At 48.0% G+C, this 10924-nt stretch overlaps 1 long non-coding RNA gene across 1 annotated transcript; it reads right to left on the reverse strand.

Annotated features, from left to right (window-relative positions):
* Nucleotides 1-2335: 2335 nt before the first annotated feature.
* Nucleotides 2336-8216, reverse strand: LOC148114396 (uncharacterized). The gene is made up of 4 exons (XR_015734145.1): nt 8071-8216; nt 3805-3878; nt 3451-3656; nt 2336-2520 (listed from the first exon to the last, which is right to left on the reverse strand). It is a non-coding gene; the product is annotated as an uncharacterized LOC148114396 (long non-coding RNA).
* Nucleotides 8217-10924: the final 2708 nt, after the last annotated feature.

Raw genomic sequence — 10924 nt, forward strand, 5'->3', positions numbered from 1 at the left:
TATCCATCCTCACATTGGTTAAATATGTAATTATGTAATACAGTTGTTTAATACAAATTCAACATTTTAATATAAATCAATTAGTTATATAACTATCTTTTTTGTATATTAATCAATATGAACATGAATATTCCAATTATTTCCATGCAATCCAATTTCTTACAAATCAATTAATTATATTTACCAATAATAATAAACCAAATAATTTCCCCCATATATTCCTCCAAACCACAACTTAACCATTTCTGCTTTCAACACAATATACAATTATTAATAGTATCTCAATTATTACAATTCCCTAGTTAAATAGAGCTTTTTTTCTTTTGTGTTTTAAAATCTTGAACTCTCCTCTTTTGCCCAAAATTTCCCATTGTTTGCAGTTTTGTACCTACCTTTTTTGGTGAGGAAAAAGAAAAAGAAAAAGAAAGAAATCTCTCTCTGCCTCATTTTGTCACCTTGCAGGTTTAGTTTCGCTTTCGCCTTTGTTTTCAGTATAGCTGGGGGGGGGGGAAATCTGCTCCAGGAACTTGCAGCTAATTAACCTAGTGGAAGCTGTTAACAGGGGCTGTTTTTTCTATTTTTGCAGGCATGGGTCTATTCATTTTTTTTTAACACTGATCAGCTGTAGGTCGGCCCTTTGAAGCCCCACGGCAAGAGTTTAAAGAGTTTTTTTTCCCTCTAGCCATCAGCGGGGATTCAGGAGGCAGCCGGGACTCAGGAGGCAGAATGAAAAATCGGGACTTTTTTAAAACGCCGCGGGACACGGGACAAATTGCTCAAAAGCGGGACTGTCCCGCCAAAAGCGGGACGTCTGGTCACCTTAGTGATGGCAAAGCTATGGCATATCAGTGGGCAGGCAAGCGTTGCCCTAGCTCAGCTCTGAAGGGCCTCTGGGAGTGTGGGGAAGGCCGTTTTTGCCCTCCCCAGGCTCCAAGAAAGCATCTGGAGCCTGGGGAGGGCGAAAAACGGGCCTACCATGCTATCACGTGCAAAAACCAAGGGAAGTGCGGGGGGATCACACGTGTATGCGCAGGGGGTTTGTGGCGCATTGAATTATGGGTGTGGGCACGCATGCACATGACACCCCGCCCCCCGTGCTCCCCCCACTTTTGGCACTTGGCGGCAAAAAGGTTAGCCATTACTGTCCTAGGTGTTTGTCTGAGCTAATTTGGTTGAAGTTTGGACTGCTCTGTGGGTCATGCAATGAAGGGGCTTGTGTCCTGAAAGGGTTGTGGGAAGTTAGCACCCACCCCTCTCCTAGGAAAATGAGATATTTTAGGAGATATTAAAAGGGCAGAATATTTCCCCTAAAAGGAAGGCAGAAAGTCAGCCCCCCCCCTCCACACACACACCTTTATTAATGGACTATTAAGGCCTGGGCCAGTCTATTCTACATAACAAAGATCTACTTCCTTTAGGCAAAGCCATAGTAGGAATTGCCCAAAGGCCTTTCATTGAATCATCACCCAGCAAGAGTCAACCAAGCCTGGGACACAGACAACCTACAAATTTTCCCCTGCATGGCCTCATGGGAATCTGACAACCAATCAGAATACAAGCTCAAATTCAAAGCCCAACAGAGGATATAAATCTCTCCCTCCCTCCCTCCCTCCCTCCCTCCCTCTCTCTCTCTCTCTCTCTCTCTCTCTCTCATCACCTGCCCATCATTAAATCATCTTTTCAAGTAGCCTCCATGTTTCCAGTGTCTTTCTCCCCACTTGGATCTGAACCCAGATGGACATTTCCTCCAACAGGGTGTTGGGTAGCTCCCAATTGTGGCTTAATGGCTTTCGTCCTGTTTTGGATCATGAGTGAGGGGCTAATCCTGCCTTTGTTCAGACTTCCCCTGCAGGGGGTTTCAAAAATATCCTGTCTTGAATGAATTACCAAATCTGCATTTCTAAAAGGTGCCTCCTCAGTTTCTGCTTGGGGGACAGAGACTTGGGGGCTGCTTCCTGCTGTTATAAAAAACAAGTTTCTCCATCTCTCATTTAGGGAAATATAATATTCTGCCCTTTTTTGGATATTCACCAAAATATTTCATTCTTCGGAGGGGGCTTCCCACAGATCCTTAATAGAAAAGAATAGAATAGGATAGGATAGGATAGGGTAGGGTAGGGTAGGGTAGAGTAGAGTAGAGTAGAGTAGAGTAGAGTAGAGTAGAGTAGAGTAGAGTAGAGTAGAGTAGATAGATAGATAGATAGATAGATAGATAGATAGATAGATGATAGATAGAATTCTTTATTGGCCGAGTGTGATTGGACACACAAGGAATTTGTCTTAGGTGTCTATGCTCGCAGTGTACATAAGGAGAATAAAATGCATGTCAGGCATAAATGCTCTGCCCGTGCCAGGGATCAGCTATAGCGCAGTAGTGCAGGGGTTAACCCAGACTCCCACCTGGTCAGCTCCTCCCATAGACCCCTCCTTACCTGAATCCCCGCCCACAGGTATAAAAGGTGGGCACACTACTCCATCTTCCAGTTGTTCCTGATGTATTCCAGAGATGATGTGATGAACCTACAAATAAAAGGAGATATATTTTACCTGATGACTCAAGTCTCTTTATTGGGCCTGATCCACCATTCCTTGTAACAAAATGGTAGCAGAGGATGGTTGGTAAGGCCCAAAGATCCCAAGCCACACGACAAGGACCCATACCTACCTGCAGAATGGCGACACCTCCGAAGCAACGGGAAAGCAACCCATCGGATTCGCCGGGAAAGGCAGGAACCTCGACTACCCCCAAAACCACCGCAACGGAAGAAAAGGGGGAGATCGGAAAAGGAAAAAGGGCCCACCACCACGATCAAGAGGAAGAGAAGCTGCGGCTCGACGTCCTACAGCTGCTGAAGGAACGAGCCGGCGACAAGAACCTCCTTGCCGACCTGCGGAGCTTCATAATCGACCGCGAGGTGGCAAGGAGCGAAGAGGGCTCGGACTCCGAACTCGAGGAGCTGGACTCGGTGAGTGGATCGCCCAAAAGGGCACCCCCAACGGCCACCGAGCCCCGAAGCCCCGCTCTAAATTTGAAACGGCGGCCATCTTTGTCCACGTGGTCGGACAAGATGGCCGACCCCCAACCAATCAACATACAGGATTCAAAATGGCCGGCGCGCGAAAAATGCCGGACCATAAACAATGATGAAAGTGACCAGGGAGAGGGAACCGAATCCGACTCCGACCCCTGGTACACCCCCAGCGAGCGGCAAGTGGATAGGGCCATGAAGACCCTCGCCGCCGCCTTCGGCCCAGGCCTCAAAATCACCAAGGAGAGGCCGGAGAGGCCAAAACGGAAGGAAAGGCGAGGAGAGGGACAGCGGAGCACCCACCCGAGAGCCACCGACGCCCGCGATGATTCACCAGCCCACCTTCGCACCCCAGGGACACCGCGCCCCCGATCGCCCAGGCCGCGCACCCCGGACCGCATGGATTGGGGCAGTTACTTACAACCGTCGCCGGATCCTCAACACCGCCGAGATCTTCATTCCGGAGCTGCAGCTGCCGAACGACACCTTCCGGAACACACCTGGACCCCCAAGGCCGAGGCCGAGGCCTACCCGACCGGCAGAGGCCTCTACAGCGGAGCCGCGACGAACAGGTCCTTCCTCGGCGACGGCGGAGCTGAAATGGACTTCGCGCATGCGCTCTTCCGCCTAGAGGAAGAAAAAAGAAAAAAATTACAAAGCGGGACTTTTAAACTACCGGCAAGCGTTCCCATGCCCTACTGCTGCTATAGAGACATAAGGAACCATGGACAGCAGCCAGCAGTAAGTAATTTTACTACTAGTGCTGGGAACTTACCTGTTGACTTTCCCAAGTTGAGGATGGATGGGGGCAATATCCTAGAGTGGTCACAGCAGCTCCAGGTGGTGTTCCTGAAAGAAAACATGTCACATTTTATTAATGACCCCCCAGAGAAACCATGGACTTTAGAGCTGGATTGCATGCACCATAAGGCATTCTACCTTTTAATTGCCAGTATTTCCCCCACAATTTACCACCGTATTGGCCATAACCTCACGGTGTCCGAAATTATAGGGAAAATGTTTGGATTGTTTTATAGTGAGAGTGTGTCCACCACCACACAAATTTCCAAGGACTTCTTTTCCGCCAGACTTAAGCCAGGGACCCCCATGAGTGAGCACCTAGTGTCCTTAAGCGGTACCAGGGCAGAGCTACACCTTAGGGGAGAAGTTATTTCCGACCAAATAATGAAGAGTGTGATAATCAACTCTTTAGACCACTCATGGAATAACTTCCTGACACAATTAGACACCGTTAGCCTAGGGATGCTGTCTGTGGAGAGGCTATCCAACAGGCTTATCGCAGAAGACAATCTGAGGAGGAGCCGCCCCGGCCCTCCCAGAGAACACAAGAGTGAGAAGAGGGTAGTCTTCCAAGAGAAGCAACACAACACACCCGAGTGCTACATCTGCGGGTCAAAGGGACACATCAAAAGGGACTGCCCCAAGAACTATAGGGAAAGAGGCAGGCCAGAACATAAGTACAGGCAAACAGAAAGGCACACATCCGATGAAAGGTATAGGCGTAGAGACTCACCCATCCCCAGGGATAGGAAGGGAAACAGGGACAGCTCACGCGACAGCAGGACAGGGTCCCTATATGGGATAGGGGAGCACACACACACCACACACCAAGGCACGGACACCAGCTCTTGGCTCCTAGACTCGGGGGCTTCCAACCACACCACATACAATCAGAAATTACTCTCATCATTCAAGAGAGAGGATTTTTCCATCAAAGTTGCTGATCAAAACCAGGTCAGAGTAACAGGCAAGGGGACAATTACGTTACCAGGCATAGGGAAAATAGAGGGGGTACTACTAGTCCCGGAAATACCCCACAACATCCTGGCCGCAGTAAAGCTCAGCAGGGAATCAGGGGTTGAGATGATATTCACAAAAGGGAATGTGAAGGTTAGCAAGAACAGGAAGGACATAGGGAGAGTAACCATTAACCAAGGGTTACCCTACATAAATTTCTATGAGGATTACGCCCACAGCATAAACACCAGTTCAGAGAACACAGAAGACACTGACCAAAGCAAGACTGAAGGTGAACAGATAGGTGGGGGAGAGGTAGATAACGACGATAACACGACACCAGAAACACAGCACAACAAACACACACAAAAGAGACCCTCTATAGGCAAACCAATGCATGACGACTGTGCCCATCTGCTGCATCGCAAGCTTGGACACGCCAGTTTTCCCATGATACAAAAAATGGCAAATTGTACCGAGGGTGCCATAATAAAAAACTGTGAAAACTACCTCGAGTGCTCGGTGTGCAAGTGTTCAAAACTAAAAGTAAAACCCAGACCCAAGAAGTCGTTACGCGCCGCCAAACAAATATTCGACTTAGTACACATGGACCTGGTAGGGCCCCTAAGGCCATCCATAAATTACAAAAAAAGGTACTTCCTCACCATAGTGGATGACCATAGTCGATATGGCTTCGTCTACACCTTAAGAAAAAAGGATGAAGCCTTCCAAAAATTCAAAGAGTTTTATAAAAGGGTAGAAACCCAAAACAACAAACAGATCAAACAGATCATGACCGACAGAGGGTCTGAGTTTTTATCTAAGGACTTCTCACATTGGCTCAGGTCCAAAGGCGTGATTCACTTTACGTCGTCCCCGTTTTCCGCCTTTCAGAACGGGGTCGTAGAACGACGGAACTCCACGCTACAAACGATGGTCAGGTGCGCCCTAGAGGACGCGGGCATTGGCCAACACTTCTGGTCTGAAGCCCTGGTCTACTCTAACTATACATTAAATAGAACATGGTCCAGTGTGATAAACAAAACACCCTACGAGGTCATGTATAACAAGAAGCCACAGATAGCACACCTACATGTGTTCGGTGTAACGGCTGACGTCCACATACCCAAGCAGTTACGCAGGAAAGGGGATAAGGTGTCCAGAAGGCTCAGGTTTATGGGATACGAGCCAGGAACCAAAGGCTTCAGGTTTGTGGACAATAATAATAGGTTTGTGGTCTCCAGAACAGCGGCATTCCATGAGCAAGCCAACTGGTCCAGGTTGCACCTAAACGAGGTACCCACCGAGCGTGAGGGTAGTCCCGTCGAGCAAACCCAAACCAAAAACGAGACAGCAAATAGACAACAAGGGAGCAGGCCCAAGCCCGACCTCCAAGGCATCAAGGTTGAGGGATGGAAAGAGAATCACCCCAAGATAAGTGTCGAATCACTGACACAAAGAGAGGCCAGATATCTGCATGACACTGAGCAGGCAGCGACCAGGCCTGTCAGGTCAACCAGAAACCAGCTGCCAAAAAGGTTGAATGATTACGTGATGCACGTGCACGCAAACCACATTACGCCAAACTCCTACGAAGAGGTACTGAGACTACCCCAGGGGGAGAGGGCAAAATGGGAATTAGCCATGGCCAAAGAACTGGACAGCCTGAGGAAGCTGGAGGTATACACCCCCACCAAAGTCCCAGAGGGCAAGAACACAATAGGCACCCGGTGGATATTCAAAGTCAAAAACTTAGAGGGGGGCCAAAGCCTATACAAGGCAAGATTAGTTGCCCAGGGGTTTGCTCAAAGGTTTCCGGAGGACTACACAGACACCTATTCGCCCACCGTAAGGACAGAGAGCGTCAAAAGTGCCTTGGTCATTGCATCCTTACTAGGGCTGGAGGTGCACCAGTTCGACGTGCAGACCGCCTACCTGCACGCCAAACTAGACAAAGAGATATACATCAGAGCCCCCCACAGCAAAGAAACCAACAGAGGGGACACCTGGTTACTCCATAAGAGCCTGTATGGACTAAAACAATCAGGCAAACGATGGTACGAATGCCTGGTAGAGGCCCTGAAGTCTATGGGATTCACGGCGACCATAGCTGACAACTGTTTCTTCACCAGGAAAGAGGGGGACTCACCAGAATACATCCTAGTTTACGTGGATGACATTCTATACATCAGCAAACACGAAGCCAACCGCAACACCTTCGCCAGCAGGCTGAGCGAGCATTTCACCCTAAAGTACCTTGGGAGGATAAACCGATACCTGGGGGTACAAGTCAACCAGACGCCAAAAGGTTTCCAACTGTCTCAGAAAGAGAAAATAGAAGAGTTACTCCATAAGTGCAACATGGCAGACGCCAAAGGATGTGATTCACCCATGCAGGCGGACTTCCTAAAAAACATGCATGATGAATCACCCGAATTTGGAGATAACACGCTGTACAGGTCTATCATAGGCTCCCTCCTTTATATCGCTAACTGGACAAGACCGGACATTGCACTATCCGTCAATTTATTATCCAGGCACGTGAGCAAACCCACCACATACCACTGGGATGCAGTAAAAAGAGTGCTGAGATACCTGAAACAGAGTGCCAATGCATGCTTGACCCTAGAGCCTGAGAAATCCGAAGAACCCATCCTCTCATGCTACGCTGATGCTGACTGGGCCAGAGACGCCAAAGGCCGCAAAAGCACATCTGGGTACATATTCTACTTAAATAACTGTCCGGTGCATTGGTACACAGGCAAACAAATCTTGGTGGCAACCTCGACTACTGAAGCTGAATATATATGCCTTTCCAAAGCCGCCAACAATCTCATCTGGTTCGACGACCTACTCGCCAGCGTGTGGAGAGAACCAGCTTACCCAATAAATATCTACGAAGATAACAAAGCCGCCATAGAGATATCCATGTCCGACGCTGTGGGGCAAAGGTCAAGGCACATTGACATAAAGTACAAACACGTTAGACAGCTCTCCAGAATTGGTTTCATAAAGGCCATACACTGCGACACAGAAGAACAGACCGCAGACATACTCACGAAACCACTACAGGGCAAGCAACATTCACACTTAGTTTCCAAGCTCAAGATCCACCCCAAGGTACCAACCAGTCAGTCAGGCCTACAGACACGGGTCAGGCATTTAGAGGGGGATTTGTCAGGCATAAATGCTCTGCCCGTGCCAGGGATCAGCTATAGCGCAGTAGTGCAGGGGTTAACCCAGACTCCCACCTGGTCAGCTCCTCCCATAGACCCCTCCTTACCTGAATCCCCGCCCACAGGTATAAAAGGTGGGCACACTACTCCATCTTCCAGTTGTTCCTGATGTATTCCAGAGATGATGTGATGAACCTACAAATAAAAGGAGATATATTTTACCTGATGACTCAAGTCTCTTTATTGGGCCTGATCCACCATTCCTTGTAACAATGCATTCATCAAGAATAAAAAGATACAACACTTAGTGATAGTCAAGATTACTAATAAGCTATCAAATCGTACTAGGAAACAATTAAAACAATATAAATCATAAAGATACAAGCAACATGGTTATAGTCATAAGTGGGAGGAGATGAGTGATGGGAACGATGAGAAGATTAATAGTAGCGCAGACTTAGTAAATAGTTTGACAGTTAATTATTTATTTAGCAGAGAGATGGCGTTCGGGGAAAAAACTGTCCTTGTGTCTAGTTGTTCTGGTGTGCAGTGCTCTCTAGCCTCGTTTTGAGGACGTAGGAGTTGAAACAGTTGATGTCCAGGATGCGAAGGGTCTGTAGATATTTTCCCAGCCCTCTTTTTGACTCGTGCAGTATACAGGTCCTCCGTGGAAGGCAGGTTGGTAGCCATGGTTTTTTCTGCAGTTCTAATGATCCTCTGAAGTCTGTCTCTGTCTTGTTGGGTTGCAGAATCAAACCAGACAGTTATGGAGGTGCAGATGACGGACTCAATGATTCCTCTGTAGAACTGTTATCAGCAGCTCCTTGGGAAGTTTGAGCTTCCTGAGTTGGCGCAGAAAGAACTTTCTTTGTTGAGCTTTTTTGAAGATGGTTTTGATGTTAGGTGTCCATTTTAAATCTTGAGATATGGTAGAACCTAGAAATTTGAAGGACTCTACTGTTGATACTAGATGACCTTGGAATGCTACATCCAGTTTTGGTCACCAAATTACAAAAAAAGATGTTGAGACTGGAAAAAGTGCAGAGAAGAGCAACTAAGATGATTAAAGGCCTGGAGACTAAAACATTTGAAGAACGGCTGCAGAATTTGGATATGTCTAGTTTAATAAAAAGAAGGACTGGGAATAGGGGGGACACATGATAGCAGCATTTCAGTATTTGTGGGGCTGCCCCAAAGGAGAGACGAGTCAAGTTATTTTCCAAAGCACCAGAAGGCAGGAGAAGAAGCAACAGCTGGAAACTAATCAAGGAGAGAAGCAACCTAGAATTAAGGAGAAAATTCCTAACAGTGCGAACAATTAATCATTGGAACAGCTTGCCACCAGAAGTTGTAAATTCTCCAACACTGGAAGTTTTTAAGAGGAGACTGGATGGCCATTTGTCTGAAATGGTATAGAGGTTGGACTAGAAGACCTCTAAGGTGTTTTCTAACGCTATTCTGATTCCTCTACCTCCACATGCATCTCACTCCTTCTAGCACTGATGATGTTCCCTAGTTGGGTCATGAAATGTCTGCAGTTCAACCCTGAGCTACAAAGATTCCCTTCGCTCGTCATCCGAATATGGCCGCCTGAAGGGAGGCTCCAGCAGTGAGAACAATTCAAATTCTTTCAGAATTATCTCATCCCTCACCCGAGAGAGGCATCTAATTACCATCTAATTTGCCAAATGACATCATTTGAGGATGGACCCCTGTTTGGCACGGAGAAAGTCCTCTTCTTCTCCAGTTCCCACCCAGGACAGTGATGCTTAGAAGAACATCTGGAAGACGTTTCCAGATGTTATGGAGCCTTTTCGTCCCCAAGTCCGTGCCAAGAAAAGGGGGCGCAGGTTGTATTCGCCCCCAAATCTAATTACCGCTTCTTGCTTCATCCGTTAAATGGTTCCCCATGTTGGATAGGATGGGATTTCCAGATGCCAGCATCAAATTGCTTCCTGCTCATCCAGAACTCAGTTTATGCCTCAGCTGCACAGGTAGTCCTCAACGTACAACTACAAATGAGCCCAAAATTTCCATTACTGAGCGAGACAGTTGCTCGGGGAGTGTTTCCTGAAGTTACAATCTTCCTTGCTACTGTTGTTAAGTGAATCCATGCAGTTGTTAAGTTAGCAACACGGTTGTTAAGTGAATCCAAATTCCCCATTGACTTTGTTCGTCAGAAGGTCGCAAGAGGGGACCAGATGAGTCGCGTGGGATTCAGCCGGTTTCAGGCGAACCGGTAGTTAAATTGATGCCTGGCCCTGCCTTTCCCTGCCCCCCCCTTCCAGGAGTCCCCATGCACCCCATTTTGGCTCCCAAGTAAGTGCAAGGAGGCCTACTAGGCCCAAAAGGGGCTGCGGGGGGGATGTGGCGCTGCCCCCCCTCCCCGTGGCCTGTTTTCGCTCCCAGGAGGCTCCAGGGAGGCCTACTAGGCCCAAAATGGGGCACCCGGGGGGGTGGCGCAGGGGGGCAGTGCGTCCCTCCCAACCTGCTTTTGTGGGTGCAGGAAGCCGAGTCACACCCGCTGGCCACGCCCACCATGGCCACGCCCACCCAGCTGGTCATTAAGGCAGAGAAACGGTCGTTAAATGATTTGAATCCCATCACTGCAAGTGACACACGCACCCTCGGGGCGCTGCAACCGTCATAAATACAAGTCAGTTGCCAAACAACTGAATTTGACTCACATGACCAAGGGAAGGCTGCAACGGTCGTTAAGTGTGAAAAACAGTCATCATTGCCACTTTTTTCCAATGTCATTTGAACGGTCACTAAACGAATGGTTGTAAGTCAAGGACTACCTGTATACCCTTGGGATGCTGGAGAGGAAACAATATAAAATGCTGGGTTGTGCTTTGAGGAGAAATTCAATTTTTTCCCCCTCTCTTTCTATCTTCTTCCCAAAGCTAGATGATGGTCATGGTTGTCCCCAGATAGAGAGGTGGGGTGAAATGGGGAGGG

This window comes from Pantherophis guttatus, chromosome 4 (assembly GCF_059756535.1).
Source record: "Pantherophis guttatus breed Tessera chromosome 4, ASM5975653v1, whole genome shotgun sequence".
In the NCBI taxonomy this organism is placed as follows: Eukaryota; Metazoa; Chordata; class Lepidosauria; order Squamata; family Colubridae; genus Pantherophis; species Pantherophis guttatus.